The 24,996-nt window shown below is 44.3% G+C and overlaps 1 non-coding gene across 1 annotated transcript; it reads right to left on the bottom strand.

The window, feature by feature from the left end:
* Window positions 1-16,525: 16,525 nt before the first annotated feature.
* Window positions 16,526-16,629, bottom strand: LOC123319643. Its single transcript, XR_006538596.1, has one exon. It is a non-coding gene; the product is annotated as a U6 spliceosomal RNA (small nuclear RNA).
* Window positions 16,630-24,996: the final 8,367 nt, after the last annotated feature.

The raw sequence follows: 24,996 nt of genomic DNA on the forward strand, positions 1-24,996 counted from the left end.
TGTATGGTGTCAAGGGGCTTGGTGGAAGAGGAACTACTGACGAAAGAATCAAACATGATCATTCCATGGTGAGCAAGTTGTTCGATGAAATTGCTCCTGACGTTTCCCGTATAGCTGAGAATATCAGGGTATTCCGATTGGGTAAATTCAATCCAAGGTCAGACAAACCAAGACCATTGAAGGTTTCCTTGAAAAGTTGGGATGAAGTTCTTAATATACTCAAAAAATCGAAAACACTCAAGTCTACAACAAATTTTTCAAACCTTACCATAACCTCCGACAAGACACCAAGACAATCAGCCCATTTTAAAAAAATGAAAGAAGAGGTGGAACGACATAAATCTCAGGGTGAAAATGTTGTTCTGAAGTTCAAAAGCGGAGTTCCCACCATCGATACAGTCGATGGTGGCGTTTCGTTAAACTACATGCACCCAATTGCAGACACAACCAATTTCACTGTTATTACCAAAACGTTAGAGGACTTAACTCGAAAGTGCGAGATTTTTTTGAGAACATTTTGAGTGGTGATTTTGATTTGGTGGCCATAAGTGAAACTTGGTTGCAGAATGAGACTTCGAATTCGGAGCTGTTTCCTGTGGATTATGATGTCTTTCGTTGTGATAGAGATCAAATAGCAACTGGAGCAAAGAGAGGTGGTGGTGTATTGCTGGCTGTACATAGTAGATATAATGCAACTCTTATTGACTTAAATAATGTGAGAAGGTGTGCTCCAACTGTTGATTTTGTCTGTTGTAAGGTAAAACTGAAGTATTCTACTTTGATTATAATTGTTTTATATATTCCTCCAAGTACTGAGAACCGTACATATGAGTTATTTTTTGATATTCTGCTCAGTGTTGGCTTATTAATTGTTGGCGACTTTAATGCCACACTGTATATCGAGGATTCATTGGACAGTAAAAATTTAGCTTTAAAATTGTTTTCCCAAATATTGGAATTCAGGCAGTTCAATAACATCTTGAATGTAAAGCGGAGACTGCTGGATCTTGTATTTTCTAACATAAAATGTAATATTCTGGAGGATACATTTTCGCTTGTAAATGTTGATCCCCACCATCCTCCTATTCATTTCGTTCTTGAGAATGTATCTGTGCGTCGTCGAGATATCGGAATTGATCACTATAATATTACTAATGAATTTAATTTTAGAAAAGCTGATTTCTTGACGATGTATAGGATGATTCTCGATGTTGACTGGTCAGGAATTTTGTTAAATCAGGTCAATTCAGAGGAGGCCTGCGAAGTTTTGTACTCTATGCTTCATGAAATTTTTAATAGAACAGTTCCTCGTAAGTCTTCTAGAAGGAGACGTTTTCCTATGTGGTACAATGCTGAGGTTGTCAGTCTTGTGTTCAGGAAAGAGAAAGCTTTGAAACGGTTCAAAAATACAAAAATGATTTCTTATTACAGTGAATATAAGCAACTAAGAAAATTGTTAAAATCTAGTATATCCATTGCTCATGCTAATTATGTTCAATCAACAGAACAGAAAATTATGTCGGACCCGGCTCAGTTTTGGACTTGGGTAATTCTCGTATTCCGGGTGAGTTGAGGGATACTGATGGAAATGTTAATAGCAGAGCGCGTAATATTGCAGACACGTATTTTGAGAGTGTTTATCGGAGTCCGCAGTCTGTGCCGTCTGAAGATTTTGCCCGCGTGGCTGACTCATCTCTTGTTCATATTGATTCCGTATGTGAAGATGATTTAATATCGGCGGCCAAGAAATTGAAAAACAAAAATACAGCTGGTCCCGATGGAATACCGAGTTTTCTTGTTAAGGATTGTATACGTGTATTGGCGGTACCACTCATGCACATTTTTAATTTATCCTTGAGAACGGGTGTATATCCTTCAATTTGGAAACTTCCAAAAATCATTCCAGTTTTGGAGAAGGGAGACAAATCTGACGTGACCAACTATAGACCCATCTCTATATTGTCAAACTTGTCTAAGATTTTCGAGATCATCTTGCACAGACGTATATTTCCGGAAATTAAAAACAAAATAATATGTGAACAGCATGGAGTCATGCCGCATCGCTCGAGTCTAACAAACTTGGCGGTGTTTTCACAGACACTGGTCGAGATCTTAGACCAGTCTGGGCAACTAGATGTTATCTACACTGACTTTAGTAGAGCATTTGATAGTGTGGATCATCGACGGCTTATTATGAAGTTGAAGTATATCTATGGATTTTCGGACAGTTTGTTGGGACTCATCACTTCATATCTCTCAAACAGGAGACAATATGTCAGGGTGGAGAATTCTAATTCATTTTTGTTTCTTGCATCATCCGGAGTTCCCCAGGGCTCAAATTTGGGCCCATTATTGTTTATACTGTTCATCAATGACTTACTGGATGAAATTAAAGTTTTGGGTTTAATATTTGCGGATGATTTCAAGTTTTATCTCAGGATAATATCTATTCTCAACTGTGCCACATTACAACTAGCAATTGATCAATTGTCTCGCTGGTGCAATCTCAATAACTTAGACTTAAATATAAATAGATGTCAGGTAATGTCTTATACTCGTAAAAAAAATGTTATTATGTATCCGTATAATATTGGAGGAAAAGAGCTGGCACGTGTTACACAGATTAGGGATTTAGGTGTGATATTTGATGAAAAATGTTCTTTTGTATCTCACATTGAAAATCTGATATCGTCAGCATTCAGAGTATACGGTTTTATAGTTCGTAACAGTGTGTATTTCGCAAGCACTAAAACTCTTCTATCCATTTTCAATTCGTTGATAAGAAGTAGACTCGAGTACGCCAGCCTTATTTGGCGACCTATATACCGGTGTCATGGGGATCAGTTGGAGAACGTTCAGCGTAAATTCTGTAAATTTCTAGTTTGGAGGGAAGACTCTGTATATCCTCCAATAGGGTGTAATCACAGACGTCTACTGGAAAGGTTCAATGGACAAACATTGGAGAACAGGAGGGCTGTATTAGCCCTTAAAACTGTTTACAATTTGCTGAATAACAGGATTGATTGCCCGGCATTGTTGGGGAAGTTACCAATTTTTATTCCACGGTTAGAAACTAGAAATAGACATTTGTTTTATTTGAACTCTGGTAGGACTAATCTGAACCTACAATCACCAATTAATTTTATGTGTAATATTTACAATACTCTGGCTGATAAGTGTGATGTAACTGTTGATTCTATAGATAAAATAGTTGACATATATGTTAATTCTATTGAGTAGAAATTTTTTGTTCGCAATATTCTGTACATTTTTTTTTCTCATGGGGGTCAGTTGATATTCGGCCGGATTTTTTTATGTTAATGGGTTTGGTCATTTTTCATGTTCAACATTACAAATTTTTGTTTCATGGCTATGCTGTCATACGTTAGTGTTCATTTCTGATGATTTATCACAATTTTCCTGTAATTGGGTGTTAACCTGTTGGAAATAAAGGACTTATTATTATTATTATTATGACTTTAGCCTTGCGGCTTTCACACTCCTCTCCAGAGGAAAATTCACTTATGCCAGATATCTCAGATATCAAAAGGATTAAGCTCTGTTGGAGCCCTTTCCAGGTTTTCGGGCTCGTGGTGTTGGTCGGGTTCGGGTCGCTCCTCGGCTCCCTGCTGTAGGTTGGATTCCTGCTCCGTCCGCACTTCCTGTCGGAGCAGACGGTGTTCCTCTGAATTTCCCATGTACTTGCGTACAGTTCTCGCCGTTCCCAGCAGTACCGCCTTCTGCATCACTCTATAGATATTTTCGTCCAGCTGAAGTTTCCTCAAGTTCTCTAGTAGTTTCTTCGGTATCAGGCCTGTAGATGATATGACAATAGGGATGGTCTTGACATCTTTCAGCTTCCACTGTCTCCTGGTTTGCTCCTCGAGATCTCTGTACTTTGAAATTTTTTCAGTGTGCCTATCTAGAAGATTGTTATTATTTGGAATCGCCACATCGATGAAAAGTGCTGTGTCCTCATCCTTATTGAGCAATATGAGGTCTGGTCTATTGTGGGTTATTTTCCGGTCTGTGAGAACCGTGCGATCCCAATAGAGCTTGTGATGTTCATTTTCCAATACAGCATCCGGATGGTAATTGTAATAAGAAACCTTTTTCGAACTTAGAAGTTGGTGTTTTAGTGCCAATTCTATTATTATGACTTTAGCCTTGCGGCTTTCACACTCCTCTCCAGAGGAAAATTCACTTATCCCAGATATCTCAGATATCAAAAGGATTAAGCTCTGTTGGAGCCCTTTCCAGGTTTTCGGGCTCGTGGTGGTGGTCGGGTCCGGGTCGCTCCTCGCCTCCCTGCTGTAGGTTGGATTCCTGCTCCACCCGCACTTCCTGTCGGAGCAGACGGTGTTCCTCTGAATTTCCCATGTACTTGCGTACAGTTCTCGCCGTTCCCAGCAGTACCGCCTTCTGCATGACTTTATAGATATTTTCGTCCAACTGAAGCTTCCTCAAGTTCTCTAGCAGTTTCTTCGGTATCAGGCCTGTAGATGATATGACAATAGGGATGGTCTTGATATCTTTCAGCTTCCACTGTCTCCTGGTTTGTTCCTCGAGATCTCTGTACTTTGAAATTTTTTCAGTGTGCCTATCTAGAAGATTGTTATTATTTGGAATCGCCACATCGATGAATAGTGCTCTGTCCTCATCCTTATTGAGCAATATGAGGTCTGGTCTATTGTGGGTTATTTTCCGGTCTGTGAGAACCGTGCGATCCCAGTAGAGCTTGTGATGTTCATTTTCCAATACAGCATCTGGATGGTAATTGTAATAAGGAACCTTTTTCGAACTCAGAAGTTGGTGTTTCAGTGCCAATTCTTGGAGAAGAATCTTGGCAACGGCATCATGTCTATTTTTGTACTCCGTGCCCGCGAACTTCTGACATCCCCCGGTGATGTGCTGGATAGTTTCATGTGTCGCACAGCCATAACGACAGCTATCGTCCGCCACTGAGGCATCCTTGGCGATGTATTTCATGTAATTTCTTGTTGGAATCACCTGATCCTGGATGGCGAGCATGAAGCCCTCTGTCTCAGGAAACAACCTTCCGGAAGTCAACCAGTAGTTCGACGCAGATATGTCGACGTAATCATGGTTGACCTCATTCTGGTGCCTCCCATGCAGAGGTTTGCCAATCAGTTTCTGCATTTTACTTTCTGCAGAGTGTTCGACGGTTTCCAAGTGATCCTGGTGTAGCTTTAACGGTGTGGAAGTATCAGCAACACAAACTACTCGATGGAGTTCTGACGAAGCTGCCTTGCTCAAGAAATAGTTTCGAAGTCCTTCAATTTCCTGGGACATACGGTTGGACAAATCAACAATTCCTCTACCCCCAAGATGTCGTGGCAGCTCTGTCCGTTCTATTGAGCTTTTGGGGTGATGTTTATTGTGTTTAGTCAGCATCGTCCGTATTTTTCTCTGTAAAGCTGCTAAATCGGTGGTCGTCCAAGAGATTATACCAAATGAATAGCTCAGCGCCGAGCAAGCGTAGGTGTTAATCGCTTTTATCAGGTTCTTGCTGTTAAGACCAGTTCTCATTATCCTCCTCAATCTTCGGGTGAACTCCTCCGTTAATTCTTTCTTCATCTGAGTCTGATTGATTTTTCTTGCCTGTTTTATGCCTAGATACTTGTATGTGTCTCCTTCCTTTAATGCTTCAATTTCTGCACCTTCCTTGAGTTTGAACGTACCATCTTCTATTTTCCCTCTCGTTATGTTTAGCAGTCGACATTTTTCTAGTCCAAACTTCATTTTGATGTCTTCCGAGAATCCTTCCACCATTTTCAGCATCAGTTGCATTTGTTTTTTGGTAGATGCGAAGAGTTTCAAATCGTCCATGTAAAGGAGATGATTCAGTTTCATCATAGTTCTACTGCCGCTCTTGATGGAGAATCCGTAGTCCGTAGAATTCAATCTATGAGACAAGGGATTCAGGGCCATGCAGAACCACAGAGGGCTCAGCGAGTCTCCTTGGAAAATTCCGCGTCTTATTGGAATAGGTCCTGTTGTAATGGAGCAATCTGCTGCTTTCATTTGAAGACTAGTACGCCAGGTTGACATGGCGTTTTTAAGGAACTTAACAATATTGGGATCCACCTTGTAAATCTTCAAGATCGTCAAGAGCCATTCGTGAGGTATAGAATCGAATGCTTTTTTGTAGTCTATGTACGCAGCGTAAAGATTCCTTCGCTTGGAGAACGCTTGATTGCAGATAACTGAATCTATTATTAGTTGTTCTTTGCACCCTCGGCTGTCTTTGGTGCATCCTTTCTGTTGCATGGCGATGATGTTATTCCTTTCGCAATGGTTGTAAATTCGGTTCGAAATGCACGATGTGATTAATTTGTACATCGTTGGAAGACATGTGATTGGTCGGTACTTGGATGGGTCTTCTGTATTCCTTTGGTCTTTAGGTAACAGGTATGTTGTGCCATGTGTAAGGAATACTGGCATTCTTTCAGGATTTTCAATGACATCATTTATTGCGGAAGTCAATTTGTCATGCATGATCCAAAGTTTCTTGATCCAGAAGTTCTGTAATCCATCAGGCCCAGGTGCTTTCCAGTTGTGCAGTCCTCTGATAGCTGATTTTACTTCTTCAATTGTGATCATGTCATGCTGCATCGGCTCATATTTTATAGCTTCAGATTTTTCATCTTCAATCCATCCGGTATTTCCATTGAACTGAGGTTTCGTTGATAATTGTTCGGTCCAGAATTGTTCAATGGCTTCCTTTGGTGGTAACTTTCCATTTTCGCCATCCGACGATGTGAGTGACCGGTAGAAAGATTCTTCGGACTTTTCGAATGAATTATTGTCTCTTTTCCGGCTATAATTGCTTTTATATCTCCTCAGGCGTTCTGCATACAGACTTAATTTTTGCTTCAGAGTGTCAAGGCAATGGTGTGCTGTAGCATTCTCCGTCTCTCGTTCGGTGTGTGTTCTGTTTCCATCGATGATTTCTTGGGCAGCTTTCACAACCTTCCTTCCGCGATTCCCGTTCAAGTACTCCGTCAGTCGTCCAATGTCTCTTCTTAGCCTTTCTGTTTTTTGTTGAAGACGTTTCTGCCATGCTGGCGCGTGTAATTTGTGTAATTTTGGACCATCGTTGTTCGTTCGGCGAATTTTTGCCCCCATGGTTTTCGCTGTCGTCAGCGCTGCACAGTGAAAAACTAGATGCAGATATTCCAATGAACTTCCGTTCTGTAGGTATTCAGGTAAAACGTCCTTATTCAAGATGTCGATTATAAGTGACAGTTTCTTGGATGTATTGAGTCGTGGAGGTGCTACTCGATGAAGAGGATCTGTTCCTTCCAGTTCGGCAAAGTATCTCCTCATGTCAGAGTCAACTTGTCGGTGGAGCTCTTCCCTATCGTCCTGGTGTTCAGGCTCACTTGCGTTGCAAGATGGACTTTCAGTATCAGTTTCTTCTGCCTGTTGTTGTCCCGGCATGTGAATTTCATCAGAGGTGTTGGTGTTATTCTCTATTGTAGGCGGACGCTGAAGTTCTCGTTTGATTGCGTCGATTCGGGCCGTTGGTATTAGTTCATTTCTCAGAATTACGCGGTACTGGTCTGCCACTCGTTGTTCAGTGACATTGAGATTTGGGTAGGCGTTGCAGAATTCCTCATGGAGCCTTTTTCTATAGTTGTTCGTGTTCTGCCCTAGTCCCGTGATGGAGTTATATATGCGCACAATAGTTTCATTCATGGACGTTGTCCACTTCATGCGCTTTCTAACTAACCCCGCTTGGGTGAGCACTGGCTGAATATCCTGCGCAGCACCTTCAGCGGTTCGAGTCGACAATTGAATTGGACTCGTTGGTTGCTGTTGTTGCTTTGGAGCTGTAGCTTCTTTTGCAGCAGGAGCCCGCTTCCTCAACATCCTGCCACCGACGTCCCGCATGCTGTCATGTCCAGCGCCGGCTCCAGACATGCCCTGACGATCCCCAGGCAGCGACTTGTTTCCGAGGCTTCTCGTTATCACCATTTTCATGGGTTTGTGCTCCCCTTTCTCGGTTTGGGTGAGGGGTAGAGAAATGAGAGCAGAAAGAGCACCCCTATAAAGGATGTGAAAGAGAGAGGAAAAAGGAATGGGACTGCGGACAGCAGGCGTGGCTGGCTGCACCGTCTACGTCGTTACGATGGCTACCTGGCAGGCCATCTACCAGATAGCTGCCAGGCAGGCCAGACATTATTATTATTTTTATTATTATTATTATTATTATTATTATTATTATTTTTTTCCTTCGTGTGAGGGGAAAACCCTTTATGGGCGCCCAGAGGGTCCGCAATCTAGGTAGTGTGAGACTCCGAGATCTTGTTTGGCTACTCACTAAAAACCCCTCACACATTCCACGGAGAAGTTCTTCGTCCAGCCCTTGCAGCGTCCCTCAACAAAAGAGATGAGCTGCAAGTGGCATCTAGAGTTCATGGGATCTGATGATATGCAGTGACCCAAGCAACACCGCCTTCTGCATTCTGTGCGCTAGTATCTCGGCCCAAGATCTGCAGGCCGGAATAATCTTCAATTCTTCCACGTAGTTGGCTCTCATTCCTCCGAGACATCCTATGATCAGTACAACCATCCTGACTTTATGACCTGGGTACATAGTTCCAAGCTCGAAAACAAGATCTTTGTATTTTTGCCTTTTCTGCTCTTCCTTCATCACCATGTTGTTTTCTGCAGGGGATGAGAATTCCACGACGAACAATTCCTTCAGCTCTTTGTCCAAAAGAAGTATGTCTGGCTTTATTGCATTGATCTGCCGTGTTATTGAGACAGGATAGTTCCAGTATATTCGAGCTTTCTCGTTCTGGACCACCGCTTCAATCTCCAGAGGCACATATGGTAGCACCGGTTCTTTGTCTATCTCATATGCCGCCCTCAGATGGAAGTAGAGAACTCTGAGTGCCGCGTTGTGTCTCTCTATATACCCCGATGGAGCATGGACTCTACAGGCGGAAAGAATGTGCATAATCGTTTCTTGTTGACTATGGCACGCTGTGCACGTTGTTGGGGTGTCCATTTTCATGATGTTCTTTTTATACCATCTGGTATTTATTACTCCATCCTGACACGCCATCACAAATCCCTCCGTCTCTGACTTAAGGCTAGCCGACTTTAGAAAGGCGAAAGACAATTCTTCCGACAGATCTTGGTCTTTTAAACTCCTGAAAAATATGGAGTGCAGGCTCTTACTCATATGATGTTCGAGTAATGTATTCGACTGAGACTTCCGGATCAGTCTTGCTAGCCTTCTTTGGTCCGCTTGAGTGATCGGTGCTCCAGCACGCTCAGGATCGATCGACATGCCGGTTATACCGAGCTTCTCCAAGGCTCTCTGTCCGGCTCGGAATAGGAAGGCTCCGTGGTTCGCGAGTTCATGCTGAGCTACAAACTTCAAAAGCGGATCTTCACTTCTTAGGACCCTTACTGCTGTTTCCAATGTTTGTTGATAGTGTTGATATTCCAAACATTGCAATCCTCTACCCCCCTGGCTTCGGGGAAGGTATATCCTCTGAATCGAGCTATTTGGGTGAAGGCTACGATTCATGTTCATCGTTTTTCTTGTTGACCTATCAAGATCGAGGAGTTCGTTCACCGTCCAGTTTACCCCCCGAAAGAGTAGGTAAGTATCGGGATGGCTAGCATATTTGTAGCTGATACTTTGTTCTTTCCTGACAACTGTGATTTCCAGATGTCTCTCAGCTTCTTCTTGTAGCTGGCTGATAAGGCGTCCTTTATCTGGGTTGTCTCCAGTACTCCCCTTTGTTTCATCCCGAGAAACTTGTAAGTTTCTCCCTCTTCCAGACGTCGAAAAGTCATTCCATCTTCCAGTTGGATATCTTCTCCTGGATCATCAACCCTTCCCCTGCGGAGATGAAAAACAGCACACTTGTCCAAACCAAATGACATTCCCATTGCAGAGGTGTAGTCGGAAACGATATTCAATAGTTGCTGTAGTGCGGTCCTGGAGGAGGCGTAGAGTTTCAAGTCGTCCACGTACATAAGGTGGGAGATCAGGTGGTTCCTTCTGCCTGGTTTACCAGCCTTGTATCCTATTTTGCTTGCCCTCAGCTCAATTGATAGTGGCATGAGTGTTATGCAGAATAATAACGGGCTTAGCGAATCTCCCTGGAACACTCCTCTTCTGTACCTCACCCATCCCGTTTAAACGGTTCGTCCCTCTGCTCGGATGGCAAACTTCGTTTTCCACAACGCAATGATGGCTTCTATCGCATGGATGATGTTAGGGTGGACTTTCAGCATTTTTAATAGCCGTATGATCAGGTCGTGCGGCGAGGTGTCAAATGCTTTCGCGTAGTCTAACCATGATGTATGTAGGTCGCGCTTGTAATGCCTGGCGTCTAGGTATACGCTCTTGTCGATCAGCAAGTTGTCCTTGCATCCTTGCACTCCTTTCTTTGCTCCCCTCTGTTTGTAGATACTGTCCCATACTGGTCCAATAACCCTCAGAATTCGATTCTGAATAACACTTGTGAGTATCTTGTACAGTGTATTGAGGCAAGTGATTGGGCGATAGTTCTTGGGTTGCCCTAAGTCCCCTGATTTTGGTATCAGCACTGTCCTACCCTCCACCAACCATGAAGGAATGGGCTCACGGCGAATCAGCATTCCGCTGAATAATCTTGCCAGGTGTTTATGTGTAGCCGGAAAGCTCTTCCACCAGTAGTTCTGAATACCGTCTGGTCCGGGTGCTGTGAAATCATTCTTGTTCTTAAGGGCTTGTGTAATATCTTCGGCTGATATTTCAGAAAGTTCGTCGTTCTGCTGTAGGGTTTGATCACACATCTGCTGGAATCTGGGAAGTGCTGGAGTATCCCTGGTTTTTGCTGGTTGTTCGTATAGGCTTTTCCAAAACTCTTCGACGTCCTGAGGTGATGGTGGGTTTTGCACCTCTTGCTGTTGAGGTTGAAATAATTTCGGTGGTTCCGCGGTGAAGGTGTTGTTATCTTCGATCCATCTTTTTCTCCTTATCAATTTCTTTCGTGCTGCTGCAAGTGATCTTATTTTATCTACAGCTTTCTGCTTCAGTAGATGGACTGTGGGCAAGTTAACGGTACCATGTGTAGCACGAAGCTCCTCAATCATCTCCTTCATTCTCTTGCTCGACTTAGTTTTTCCTTTCAGAACATCTATGACACATTGGTACCAAGATGCCTGCTGCCTCATTGATTTTAATTTTATGTCAAGTCGATTTAGCCTTTTCCTATGCTTATTATTATTATTCGCAGCTGTACTTTTCGGTGGACATAGTAGATAAGCGGCTGCTCTCACTGCAGCCTCCACCTCTTCCAGTGAGCAGGTCTCGTTAAGATGATCTTGAATGATGCTATTCAAAACGGCTAGATCTTCAGCCTTGTGTCTGGATTTTATCCGGGTGGGTTTGATCAGTGGGTCTCTAACGGCAGCCTCAAATGCCTCTTTCGTATTGTCGATTAACTCTGATGAATCTCTCACTGTCCTTGGCCTTTGTTGCTGTCGGTCTGGAGCATCTGTCACCTGCTCTCCAGCTAGTTCTATCTCTGGAACTTCTCTTACTTGTTCCGTTCTTGGCCTTGCTTCTAGGGCTACAGCTTCACCTCTGTGAGTCATCGCTTGGTGTTGTTGGCCTGGAGCATCTGTCACCTGCTCTTCAGCGCGTTCTATATCTGGAACATCTCTCACATGTTCCGTTATTGGCCTGTTGGAGCGTGTACCAGTCCTGGTTCGGCCCGCGATATCACTCAAAAGGGCTACAGCTTGTTCTTGAGTTATGTCAACCGTCAATTGCTGATGTTGGCTCAAAGCATCTGTCACCTGCTCCTCATCTTGTTGTTCCAACCTACCTTGCTCTCGAGACCGCTGCAAGATTCCTCTTCTTTTGAGATGACTGATCTGATCTCTCAGGTTTTGCTGCGTCATGTAGTTGAGGTCTGGACAATTTTCGCACCACAGACCATGCAGCCTATTCATGTATCCCCTTCTGTCGGGTCCTGATCTTCTGTATAGCGCAGACAGCAGGCTATGCTGCTCGGGCGTCCACTTGTGGCGTCCCCTTTGTGCTGTCCTGTTTCGGCTGCCGGTTCCGACTACGGGGTGCTCTTGCGAGCTTTGAATCCCTATGCGACCGACAACCTGAACTCTCTCCTCGTCGATGTCCGCCTCGTCTAGAGGCGTAGCTTTTTGTGTGGCAGGCGCCCGCCTTCTTAGCGTTCTGCCGTTGGTGTCCCGCATGCTGTCACGTCCAGCACCAACTCCAGACGTGCCCTGACGATCCCCAGGCAGCGACTGTTTTCCGAGGCTTAGCTGATTTCTTTCCGACATCGGCTGAGAGTGACCGGGGTCCGCGGGATTGTCACACCCGTATACTACTAAGTAGTACCCCCGTGCGGGGTTATTATCATTATTATCATTATTATTATGACTTTAGCCTTTCGGCTTTCACACTCCTCTCCAGAGGAAAATTCACTTATCCCAGATATCTCAGATATCAAAAGGATTAAGCTCTGTTGGAGCCCTTTCCAGGTTTTCGGGCTCGTGGTGGTGGTCGGGTCCGGGTCGCTCCTCGCCTCCCTGCTGTAGGTTGGATTCCTGCTCCACCCGCATTTCCTGTCGGAGCAGACGGTGTTCCTCTGCATTCCCCATGTACTTGCGTACAGTTCTCGCCGTTCCGAGCAGTACCGCTTTCTGCATGACTCTATAGATATTTTCGTCCAACTGAAGTTTCCTCAAGTTCTCTAGTAGTTTCTTCGGTATCAGGCCTGTAGATGAAATGACAATAGGGATGGTCTTGATATCTTTCAGCTTCCACTGTCTTCTGGTTTGTTCCTCGAGATCTCTGTATTTTGAAATTTTTTCAGTGTGCCTATCTAGAAGATTGGTATTATTTGGAATTGCCACGTCTATGAATAGTGCTCTGTCCTCATCCTTATTGAGCAATATGAGGTCTGGTCTATTGTGGGTTATTTTTCGGTCTGTGAGAACCGTGCGATCCCAGTAGAGCTTGTGATGTTCGTTTTCCAGCACAGCATCCGGATGGTAATTGTAATAAGGCACCTTTTTCGAAGCTAGAAGTTGGTGTTTTAGTGCCAATTCTTGGTGAAGAATCTTGGCAACAGCATCATGTCTATTTTTGTACTCCGTGCCCGCGAACTTCTGACATCCGCCGGTGATGTGCTGGATAGTTTCATGTGTCGCACAGCCATAACGACAGCTATCGTCCGCCACTGAGGCATCCTTGGCGATGTACTTCATGTAATTTCTTGTTGGAATCACCTGATCCTGGATGGCGAGCATGAAGCCCTCTGTCTCAGGAAACAACCTTCCGGAAGTCAACCAGTAGTTCGACGCAGATATGTCGACGTAATCATGGTTGACCTCGTTCTGGTGCCTCCCATGCAAAGGTTTGCCAATCAGTTTCTGCATTTTACTTTCTGCAGAGTGTTCGACGGTTTCCAAGTGATCCTGTTGTAGCTTTAATGGTGTAGAACTATCAGCAACACAAACTACTCGATGGAGTTCTGACGAAGCTGCCTTGCTCAAGAAATATTTTCGAAGTCCTTCAATTTCCTGGGACATACGGTTGGACAAATCAACAATTCCTCTACCCCCAAGATGTCGTGGCAGCTCTGTCCGTTCTATTGAGCTTTTGGGGTGATGTTTATTGTGTTTAGTCAGCATCGTCCTTATTTTTCTCTGTAAAGCTGCTAAATCGGTGGTCGTCCAAGAGATAATACCAAATGAATAGCTCAGCGCCGAGCAAGCGTAGGTGTTAATCGCTTTTATCAGATTCTTGCTGTTAAGACCAGTTCTCATTATCCTCCTCAATCTTCGGGTGAACTCCTCCGTTAATTCTTTCTTCATCTGGGTCTGATTGATTTTTCTTGCCTGTTTTATGCCTAGATACTTGTATGTGTCTCCTTCCTTTAATGCTTCAATTTCTGCAGCTTCCTTGAGTTTGAACGTACCATCTTCTATTTTCCCTCTCGTTATGTTAAGCAGTCGACATTTTTCTAGTCCAAACTTCATTTTGATGTCTTCCGAGAATCCTTCCACCATTTTCAGCATCAGTTGCATTTGTTTTTTGGTAGATGCGAAGAGTTTCAAGTCGTCCATGTAAAGGAGATGATTCAGTTTCATCATAGTTCTACTGCCGTTCTTGATGGAAAATCCGTAGTCCGTAGAATTCAATCTATGAGACAAGGGATTCAGGGCCATGCAGAACCACAGAGGGCTCAGCGAGTCTCCTTGGAAAATTCCGCGTCTTATTGGAATAGGTCCTGTCGTAATGGAGCCATCTGCTGCTTTCATTTGAAGACTAGTACGCCAGGTTGACATGGCGTTTTTGAGGAACTTAACAATATTGGGATCCACCTTGTAAATCTTCAAGATCGTCAAGAGCCATTCGTGAGGTATAGAATCGAATGCTTTTTTGTAGTCTATGTACGCAGCGTAAAGATTCCTTCGCTTGGAGAACGCTTGATTGCAGATAACTGAATCTATTATTAGTTGTTCTTTGCACCCTCGGCTGTCTTTGGTGCATCCTTTCTGTTGCATGGCGATGATGTTATTCCTTTCGCAATGGTTGTGAATTCGGTTTGAAATGCACGATGTGATTAATTTGTACATCGTTGGAAGACATGTGATTGGTCGGTACTTGGATGGGTCTTCTGTATTCCTTTGGTCTTTAGGTAACAAGTATGTTGTGCCATGTGTGAGGAATACTGGCATTCTTTCAGGATTTTCAATGACATCATTTATTGCGGAGGTCAATTTGTCATGCATGATCCAAAGTTTCTTGATCCAGAAGTTCTGTAATCCATCAGGCCCAGGAGCTTTCCAGTTGTGCAGTCCTCTGATAGCTGATTTTACTTCTTCAATTGTGATCATGTCATGCTGCATCGGCTCATATTTTATAGCTTCAGATTTTTCATCTTCAATCCAACCGGTATCTCCATTGAAGTGAGGTTTCGTTGATAATTGTTCGGTCCAGAATTGTTCAATGGCTTCCTCTGGTGGTAACTTTCCATTTTCTCCATCCGACGATGTGAGTGACCGGTAGAAAGATTCTTCCGACTTTTCGAATGAATTATTGTCTCTTTTCCGGCTATAATTGCTTTTATATCTCCTCAGGCGTTCTGCATACAGACTTAATTTTTGCTTCAGAGTGTCGAGGCAATGGTGAGCTGTAGCATTCTCCGTCTCTCGTTCTGTATGTGTCCTGTTTCTATCCATGATCTCTTTGACAGCTTTCACAACCTTTCTTCCTCGATTCCCGTTCAAGTACTCCGTCAGTCGTCCAATGTCTCTTCTTAGCCTTTCTGTTTTGTGTTGAAGACGTTTCTGCCATGCTGGCGCGTGTAATTTGTGTAATTTTGGACCATTGTTGTTCGTTCCGCGAATTTTTGCCCCTATGGTTTTGGCTGTCGTCAGCGCTGCACAGTAAAAAACTAGATGCAGATATTCCAATGAACTTCCGTTCTGTAGGTATTCAGGTAAAACGTCCTTATTCAAGATGTCGATTATAAGTGACAGCTTCTTGGATGTATTGAGTCGGGGAGGTGTTATTCGATGAAGAGGGTCTGTCCCTTCCAGTTCGGCGAAGTATCTCCTCATGTCAGAGTCAACTTGTCGGTGGAGCTCTTCCCTATCGTCCTGGTGTTCAGGCTCACTTGCGTTGCAAGATGGACTTTCAGTATCAGTTTCTTCTGCCTGTTGTTGTCCCGGCATGTGAATTTCATCAGAGGTGTTGGTGTTATTCTCTATTGTAGGCGGACGCTGAAGTTCTCGTTTGATTGCGTCGATTCGGGCCGTTGGTATTAGTTCATTTCTCAGAATTACGCGGTACTGGTCTGCCACTCGTTGTTCAGTGACATTGAGATTTGGGTAGGCGTTGCAGAATTCCTCATGGAGCCTTTTTCTATAGTTGTTCGTGTTCTGCCCTAGTCCCGTGATGGAGTTATATATGCGCACAATAGTTTCATTCATGGACGTTGTCCACTTCATGCGCTTTCTAACTAACCCCGCTTGGGTGAGCACTGGCTGAATATCCTGCGCAGCACCTTCAGCGGTTCGAGTCGACAATTGAATTGGACTCGTTGGTTGCTGTTGTTGCTTTGGAGCTGTAGCTTCTTTTGCAGCAGGAGCCCGCTTCCTCAACATCCTGCCACCGACGTCCCGCATGCTGTCATGTCCAGCGCCGGCTCCAGACATGCCCTGACGATCCCCAGGCAGCGACTTGTTTCCGAGGCTTCTCGTTATCACCATTTTCATGGGTTTGTGCTCCCCTTTCTCGGTTTGGGTGAGGGGTAGAGAAATGAGAGCAGAAAGAGCACCCCTATAAAGGATGTGAAAGAGAGAGGAAAAAGGAATGGGACTGCGGACAGCAGGCGTGGCTGGCTGCACCGTCTACGTCGTTACGATGGCTACCTGGCAGGCCATCTACCAGATTGCTGCCAGGCAGGCCAGACAATATTATTTTTTTTTTTTTTTTTTTTTTTTTTTTTTTTTAAATGTGGAACGCTTCACGATTTTGCGTGTCATCCTTGCGCATCCATGCTAATCTTCTCTGTATCGTTCCAATTTTAGTATATGTACCGCCAAAGCGAGTACTTATTATTATTATTATTATTAAGTTCTATAAGTGTATGTGTTATAGAGCGGCAATTCGTTCAAATTCAATGTATTCAGTGTCTGAGTCCAGATCATCTCCAAGATCGCTGGTTCCACGGTTATCACTGGTGAGTCGATTTATTTTTCTGATAGTATAGAAAATATATAACTTAGCCACATAGCTTAATAGTAACATATTAGTGAGGATTTCCAATATTCATTATTACACAGAAATACCTCATATAGTTCAATACGGACAAAAAGCCATGTCGGAGGTCTCAGACAATGAGAGCTCCTACATGGAAGCTACGGACACCGAAGAATTCAGCGATGGAGAAGCACAGGAGCTTGTAAGGCTCAAAGAAGAGAATGGGCAGTTGAAGGCTCAAATAAATAAATTAACTGAAACCGTGGCTCAGTTGGTCGGGGAGATACGCCTCTTGAGAGAGGAAGTTAATAAGAATAAAGCGCCTCAACCCCCTAGTTTTGCTGAAATTGCAAAACCGATTACGGCACAGAAATCCCCCACATTTGAAGAAATTGCAAAGCCGGTAGCAGTCCCCAAAAATTCCTCCAAACAGGAAGTAGCTCCAGAACCGGAAAAAAAGAAAAATTTTGCAACTCAAGTTGCGAAAACCCAGAACGCGCCTCCCACAAAACGCGCGCTTAAAGAAAGTTCAGACGAAGAGACCGCAAAAACGTACTCTACCGATCGTACCTTCTGGAAATTGGTCACTAAAAAGACCAAGAGATCGCCAAGATCGAACCAAACCAGCTCGGGGCCAACACAAAATACTCCGAAGCCAGCCCAAAACTCTTCGGAAGTGAAGAAACCCCAGGAAACTGCAACCAAAGTAGTCAAAGGGACGAAGAAACCAGAAAAAAAGACGGAAAAGGCAAAAACCGTCAAAAAAGCCGAAACCAGAGAAGAAATTTCTGGAATCACTGGGGAACTGGATAAGTGCACGAAAAACCTCCTCAGCACGATGATGCAGAATCTGGAGAAAGAGATTGAGAAATAGATGCAGCAAATTATTAAGAATATTTAATGGCTGATACGACGAAAAAAAAAAAAGAAAATATTTGATTCTCAAATATTCAGTACGTTCATTCTGATAGGCAGAGTAAATGTAAAAAACCGTTTATCTGTGTTTAACGTTGTTTTTCTTGCATGCCGTTGAAGATTTCGACGTTTTTCTGATGTTGATATGCGATAAACCGGAGCTTAACGTGTGGGGGGATTTGCCTATAAAAGCAGATTTTCCCTCCGCGACGGGCACTTCTACTTCAATCTTTCACTTGGTGACATCTACTTTTACTTTTGACTTTTGATTCTGTTACTTCAGTCGCTTTTACTGCTCTTTTACTTCAGTTAGTTTATGCTCCGTACTTTCTGCGATTCGACGATTGATTTTTAGTTTTTTTTTCATTTGATTTTCGCGAGTGCCTTTACCGTTCAGTTTCTTTGTTAGACCTATACCGGTTACTTCTTTGACATTGACACTGCTGTACTGCATCGCTTTCTGTTATATTTTATCGTTCTTTACCCTGTTTCGCGAGTTTGACTTTTCCCTTCGCTATCAGTCATGGCGCGTAAGCCCTTGGGGTACTGCAGGGAGAGTCCCGTCAACCCCCCTGTCCGCGTTCCGCGTCACAAGTGTTGAATCCGAAATCTCTTTCTTTTTCTATCAATCATGGCGCGTTATAGCCCTTGGGGTAGAGAATAAGAGATACCGCTCGTCGTCAGTGAACTGTGAACTGAACTGTTGTTGCGCCTTTATATCAGTGAAAATTATTTCCGATTTCTTATTGTTTCCGATTTATTGAATTAAACTGTTTTAATCTCGTATTGAAGGTGAGTGAATTTCCGAACATTGAAAATTTATTGTCGCAATTGGTAAAATTTTAGGTTTGATTTACCAATAATAGTGAATCACCTATTACCCTGTTGATAACTTGTCTACCTGCTTTTATTTTCTTTTGACCTGTACTGTTGAAACTTACCGATTATTTCTGATTTTTCTGAAAACTGAAATTCGATTATTGTGATTGATATTCTGACTATTGAACTTGAAAAACTGTTTGGAATTTAACCTGTGCGTTCTGGTGCTATTCGAATTTCGGGACATTTTCTGGACTATACGAAACGACTTGCAAGTGTGTGCGGCATTTCTAGAATAATTTCGGACTTTGGTGGGCCTGATTGAAATTTTTTCGAGTAACGTTGGACTTGTAAAATTTTTAGTGTGATACATCGGGACTTAGATTGCTTTTGGTGCGCCGGGACTCCGGGATTTTTTTTTTCTTCTTCTGGTCCACCGGGACTTAGACTTGATATCTTTTTTTTTGGGATACACCGATACCCGCTTCGAACTTGAGTGAATAGGTTGGCTAACGGTTAACTTACCGGGTCGGACTTGGAACTCAAACGGATTGTGAAAGACATACCGAGTGTGAATTATTGGTGCGTTCTGAATCGGACTTAGTTGAATATAATATGTCGAACATGGATGTGAACCGGATACTCAGTGATGAACTTAAATACGAATTACAACTGAGGGGACAGTCGATACCGGGTACTGTGATGACTAAACGGAGTCTACTACGACAAGTACTTCAGTCTAATGAACCTCTACTACCCTCAACATCACTGAATCCCGCCTCGGAGATTGAGATTTGCCAAAATAAACTCACCGATTTGGTGGAATCCCTTCAGAACTTCAATCATGAAAATGCGGCTAACGAATTTTCGCGAATTTACACCAGATTAATACACATTCAAGGAAGGCTGGACTTTATTGTCACTGCAGACACAGTTACAACTAGTTGAACAAATGAAGGCAACTACAAATAAGGCGTTGGAAACACTGGAGGAGCTACGCAAGAAGAGCAATCGTGAACAGCCGCAGCCATCCAGCCGAGATCAGAGGTCTCTTTTAGATGTGGAGGTGGCCAGTTCATCTAGGGTGCCGTCGATCCAACCGGAGAGGATGTCAAGGGTTGAGACATCACTGATCGACTTGGGGGATGGTGTTGATCCTCCTGTAGTAGTGGATGTCTCGCGTGCTGGTACACCTGTAAGGGGTCCAACATTAGAAGAGGTCATGAATGAGACAAGACAGACATGTAGAGCATTACTACGACATTTACCAGCGATACCTCTCACACAGTCACAGGACTGTGGGACAACAACACCTGAGGGTCCGACACAGGGTAGAGGGATTAATTCTACACGAAGGGTGTCTTTTCCACACTTACCTGCACCTTGGATAGGTCCTGACCGACCAATTGTCACAACACCTGCCAGATCAGAGCCGGAGTCCCGATCAACAATACCGACTGTCCCAATGCACAAATGGAACATTTCCTTTGATGGCACTGGAAGTGTGACAGGATTTCTTGAAGAAGTGGAGAGGCTGGCCGAATCCCGTAAAGTGTCCCTGGAACACGTTTTTGAATCAGTTTATGAATTACTATGAAAGGATGCAAGGGATTGGTTTATTCCCAGGAGAGGTACTTTCAACGACTGGGAGAACTTTAGCAACCAACTGAAAGAAGCATTTCTGCCTGTCAACTACGAGGAGAATCTGTTAGAGGAAATGAAAAGACGAACACAAGGCCCTGAAGAAAAGCTGCTTCTGTATGTTACCCGGATGAAGAACTTATTCCAGAAACTCACCTATACCGAACCATCCGAGGTGGAGCAGATCCGGCTTATCCGACAGAGGTTGATCCCTCCCTCAAGCAGGCCTTGGCCTTCCAGGAGACCAAGACGTATGATGAACTTCTCGGTAAGGGAAAAGATTTTGAACTGGTCCAGTGGCAGATGAGCCAGTACACCCGGCCACCCTCAAAACCAGGTTTCGTGGAGGAACCTCACCTAACGTACACTTCCCGTCAACTGAACCGATATCAGGCAAGTTTTTCTGTGGATACAAGAGAACAGGTTCACCAAACAACTGATCACGGGGAATCAGTCCTGCCGACACCACCCAACCAGACGCGACTTTCTCCGTCCAAAGCCGCCCAGGTCCAGAGAGTCAATAGTCCAGCAACCAGGGTCACACCTTCCGACTCCTGGAGACGGGTCCGAAGGTCGATCCGAAACTTCAACACCGCCACCCCGCCGTCAAGCCGAAAATAGTCACGCTGACCGGACCGAATCATCATCAGGGAGGAGAGTGTTCTTCCAGACACAGTGTTGTTTCCGGTGTGGTGGATATGGCCACATGCGTCGAGAATGTCGCAGGTCACCGAAAATCTTCTGTTCTCGATGCCAGAGGGAGAACATTCTCTCACGAGACTGCCCGTGTTCGGGAAACTGAAGGGGAGATTGGAGACGGAGTCGACCACATCTCCCAGAATCTTAACTCCACTGGCACCGACCACCTGTAATGATAACCGACCGTTAGTAGAGGTCAGAATAGCCGCCAAACACTTCCGAGCACTGATAGATACAGGAGCGACCAGGAGTTTTTGCAGTCAAGCCGTATCCCATCAGTGTGAAAGTAAAGGAATTACAGGACAAACAATGCACAACAGTTTCGCAGTAATAGCGAACGGAAAAACCACCGTCACACCGAAACTGTACACCACCACCGTGCAAATTTCCGATTACACACTGCCTGATTTGAAATTCTTACTGGTACCAAACTTACCGGTAGACATTATTCTGGGGATGGATATTCTGTCCACATTCAGGTTTTCCGTGAATCTCAGTACCGCCGAGTGCTTTCTGGAAGGCCGACTGATCTCGAAAACGATGACCCCCGTCGAAACCACCGCAGAAGAACACCTATTGGAACTGACGGAATCTCAGAAACAAGAACTGGAGGCATTTCTGACTGAGGAATTAAAGAAGTTTGAAGACCTATATGGTACAACCGACCTGATTGAACACAAGATCAAAGTGAAACCGGGCACCGAACCGATCAAACAACGATACCGACCCCTAAACCCGAAAATGCAAGATATCTTCAATCAGGAAGTGGACCGTATGCTGTCTGAGGGAGTGATTGAACCCTCCAAGTCACCGTGGAGTTCACCTGTTGTACTGGTCAGGAAGAAAGACGGAAAATACCGTTTCTGCATCGACTTCCGTGCTGTTAACTAAGTGTCTGTGAAAGATGCATACCCGTTGCCGTACATTTCTGGGATTCTGGATAAACTCCGAAAAGCGAAGTACATCTCCACGCTAGACCTAAAACAAGGATACTGGCAGATACCGTTAGCCAAAGAGAGTCGTCCGATTACCGCATTTACCGTCCCCGGAAGAGGGCTGTTCCAGTTCACCGTGATGCCGTTGGGTTTGCATGCAAGCCCAGCCACCTTCCAGAGATTCCTAGACACCGTCATTGGCCCAGAAATGGAACCGGAGGCGTTCGCTTACCTGGACGATATAGTTGTCCTGGGGGAAACTTTAGAGGAAGACCCAAACATACTATCCCTGCACGAGGCCATCATTGAGGCAGAATACCTTTTCATGGTGATGCCTCTCTGCGACGAGGACCTCAACGCATTCCTGCGTCGAGAGAGACCGAGAAGCCAGCCGTCTCGGTTCTTCCGGGTGATGAGGCAACTGGCAGCTGCCTTGACGGAGTGTCACCGTCAACGTATAGTGCATCGAGACATCAAGCCGGCCAACATCTTACGCCGTCGGTGCCGATTCCTGCTGGCAGATTTTTGGTTGGCCGAAAAGCTCACCACCGCCCAACCCCTGCTCACCGAGCCAGCAGGAACCATTGTATACTGGGCACCGGAACAACGAAGACTGGAGCCGTATGACACGTCCGTCGACCTGTGGGCGTTGGGGTGAGTGGCCTACCGACCGGCCTACCGTGCCGTCAGGGTGAGGAGGAGCAGCATTGGGCCTCATCCCTGGGCGAAAGATACCGGGCGGAGATGGAACGGTTGAGATTTCCCGTCCGATGGTACATCGAAGGCTTGCTCCAGGATAACCCATCCCACCGGAGACCTGCTGCACAGTGGGAGTGGCCCGGAACAAATACCGTACTGTTGGTTGAAACCGTAGCCCAGCCACCCCCACTGATATCCACACTAAGGCCAGCACCGCTTCCACCAGCATCTCCGTTAACGCCACCACCCCAACCGTCAATTGCCCCACAGGAACCGCCAGCTCCAGGGAAGACACTGGCTGGTATCCAAGATCCAGGCTAAACCCAATCCCCGTCTGTGGTAACCCAGTTTTCGGGCTGAGGTGATCGCACTACCACCAACCACCGTCGAGGGCAGACGCCGGATCCGACTGAAACTCTGGTTTCCCTCCGGCACTGCCCGCCGTCTTTTGGTGCCAGTAGACTGAATCCGTAAGAATTATCTTCCTGAAAAAAAAGAAAAAAATTTGCGCCAATCAAGCCGTGTGTTCACCGTTTTGAAATACATAATTGAGAAATACCAGGTATTAATGATCTTACCTCTTTTCAGACTCCCGTTAGACGGCTGCAACATGAGCGACTCAGAATTCCTGGACCGACTCGACGAGGAGCTGGGCTTTGTCGATCCGTTCAAAGACCAGGAACCGGAATCTCCTCCTCGTCACGTGCCGTTGCCGCTGTGAGCACTCAAAGCATTCGGTCGCCCCAAACCGATCCGCCATACACAGTTAAATTGGGTACTCACCGGGAAAATGGAGCACAGCACGTTTCCGACCAGCAATGAAAATGGATTTCCACATAGAGAAAGAAGATTTTCCACTATTATACACCCACACCATGTATCCACGGATACACGTTTCTGCGTGCGCATTGGAACTACCACTGCCAATCATAGAGAGGAATAGGAACTTCATTGATAAGGTTATTTCACTTGTAAGTCCGGTCACATGCACATACATAGATGGCGCGTGCGAAAGTAAGGTCATTATTTCTTGGGAAAGATAGAGTCGTGAAATTAAACTCACTATTTCATCGTAAGTTAATTTCTTCCGAGCTGCGAGGGGTGTAATGAATCCCAGTTTTCTGAGGAAAATTGGTATTCATTTTAGTGCATTCCTTTCGTTTTCATATTTCCGCCTTCGAAAATATTTAAATCTCAAATATTCAGTACGTTCATTCCGATAGGCAGAGTAAATGTAAAAAACCGTTTATCTGTGTTTAACCCATAATAACCTAGTGTTACACATATGTAACGCAAATTTCATTGGCAAATCTATTTTATTTCTCAGTAACTGTAGCTATTAGAGCTACATATATGTAACACCATTTTTCTCAAACAAAAACCATACAATTTTCAAACAGAAATTGAGTGGTTTTTGTCTTGTACACTCTATAAAGAATGTTTATTCAATTAGAATAGTGATCATAACTCAGGTTATTAAGGGTTAACGTTGTTTTCCTTGCATGCCGTTGAAGATTTCGACGTTTTTCTGATGTTGATATGCGATAAAATGTAGATGGCGACATTTTTCATTCTTGTCGCATTCTGGAATTTTCAGATTTCTAACGTGTGGGGGGATTTGCCTATAAAAGCAGATTTTCCCTCCGCGACGGGCACTTTTACTTCAGTCTTTCATTTGGTGACTTCTACTTCTACTTTTGACTTTTGATTCTGTTACTTCAGTCGCTTTTACTGCTCTTTCACTTCAGTTAGTTTATGCTCCGTACTTTCTGCGATTCGACGTTTAAGAATAATTTTGTGTTACTAGCATCAGTGATATTGAGAATTGATTTTCAGTTTTTTTTCATTTGATTTTCGCGAGTGCCTGAAACAAAGGAGGTAGGTCCCCGTCTTTACCGTTCAGTTTCTTTGTTAGACCTATACCGGTTACTTTTTTGACTTTGACACTTCTGTACTGTTTCGCTTTCTGTTATATTTTATCGTTCTTTACCCTGTTTCGCGAGTCTGACTTTTCCCTTCGCTATCAGTCATGGCGCGTAAGCCCTTGGGGTAGTGAAGGGAAAGTCCCGTCAACCCCCCTGTCCGCGTTCCGCGTCATAAGTGTTGAATCTGAAATCTCTTCTTTTCTATCAGTCATGGCGCGTTATAGCCCTTGGGGTAGAGAATAAGAAATACCGCTCGTCGTCAGTGAAATCCCGTAGTTGCGGTAAAAATAGACCTTTTCTTCGCTATCAGTCATGGAGCGTTATAGCCCTTGTGGTAGCGAATAAAAGTCTCGAATGGACCCGCCCTGGTTGTGTTTCATTTTTGGAGAAATACAATTACATCCCGATACCGTATAGCAAGTCATTTCACTTCGCGAGGTCATCCTTATTAATCATTTCGTCAGTTCTGGTTGGCGCATTTTATTGAACCTTTGATTTTTCACTGCACCCGGTAAAAACTTTATAAAGTGCTCGTGACCGGACAGAATTTACCGAATGTATGTTTGCTGATAGATTCGCTCATATT

Source organism: Coccinella septempunctata, chromosome 8, assembly GCF_907165205.1.
Source record: "Coccinella septempunctata chromosome 8, icCocSept1.1, whole genome shotgun sequence".
Taxonomy (NCBI): domain Eukaryota; kingdom Metazoa; phylum Arthropoda; class Insecta; order Coleoptera; family Coccinellidae; genus Coccinella; species Coccinella septempunctata.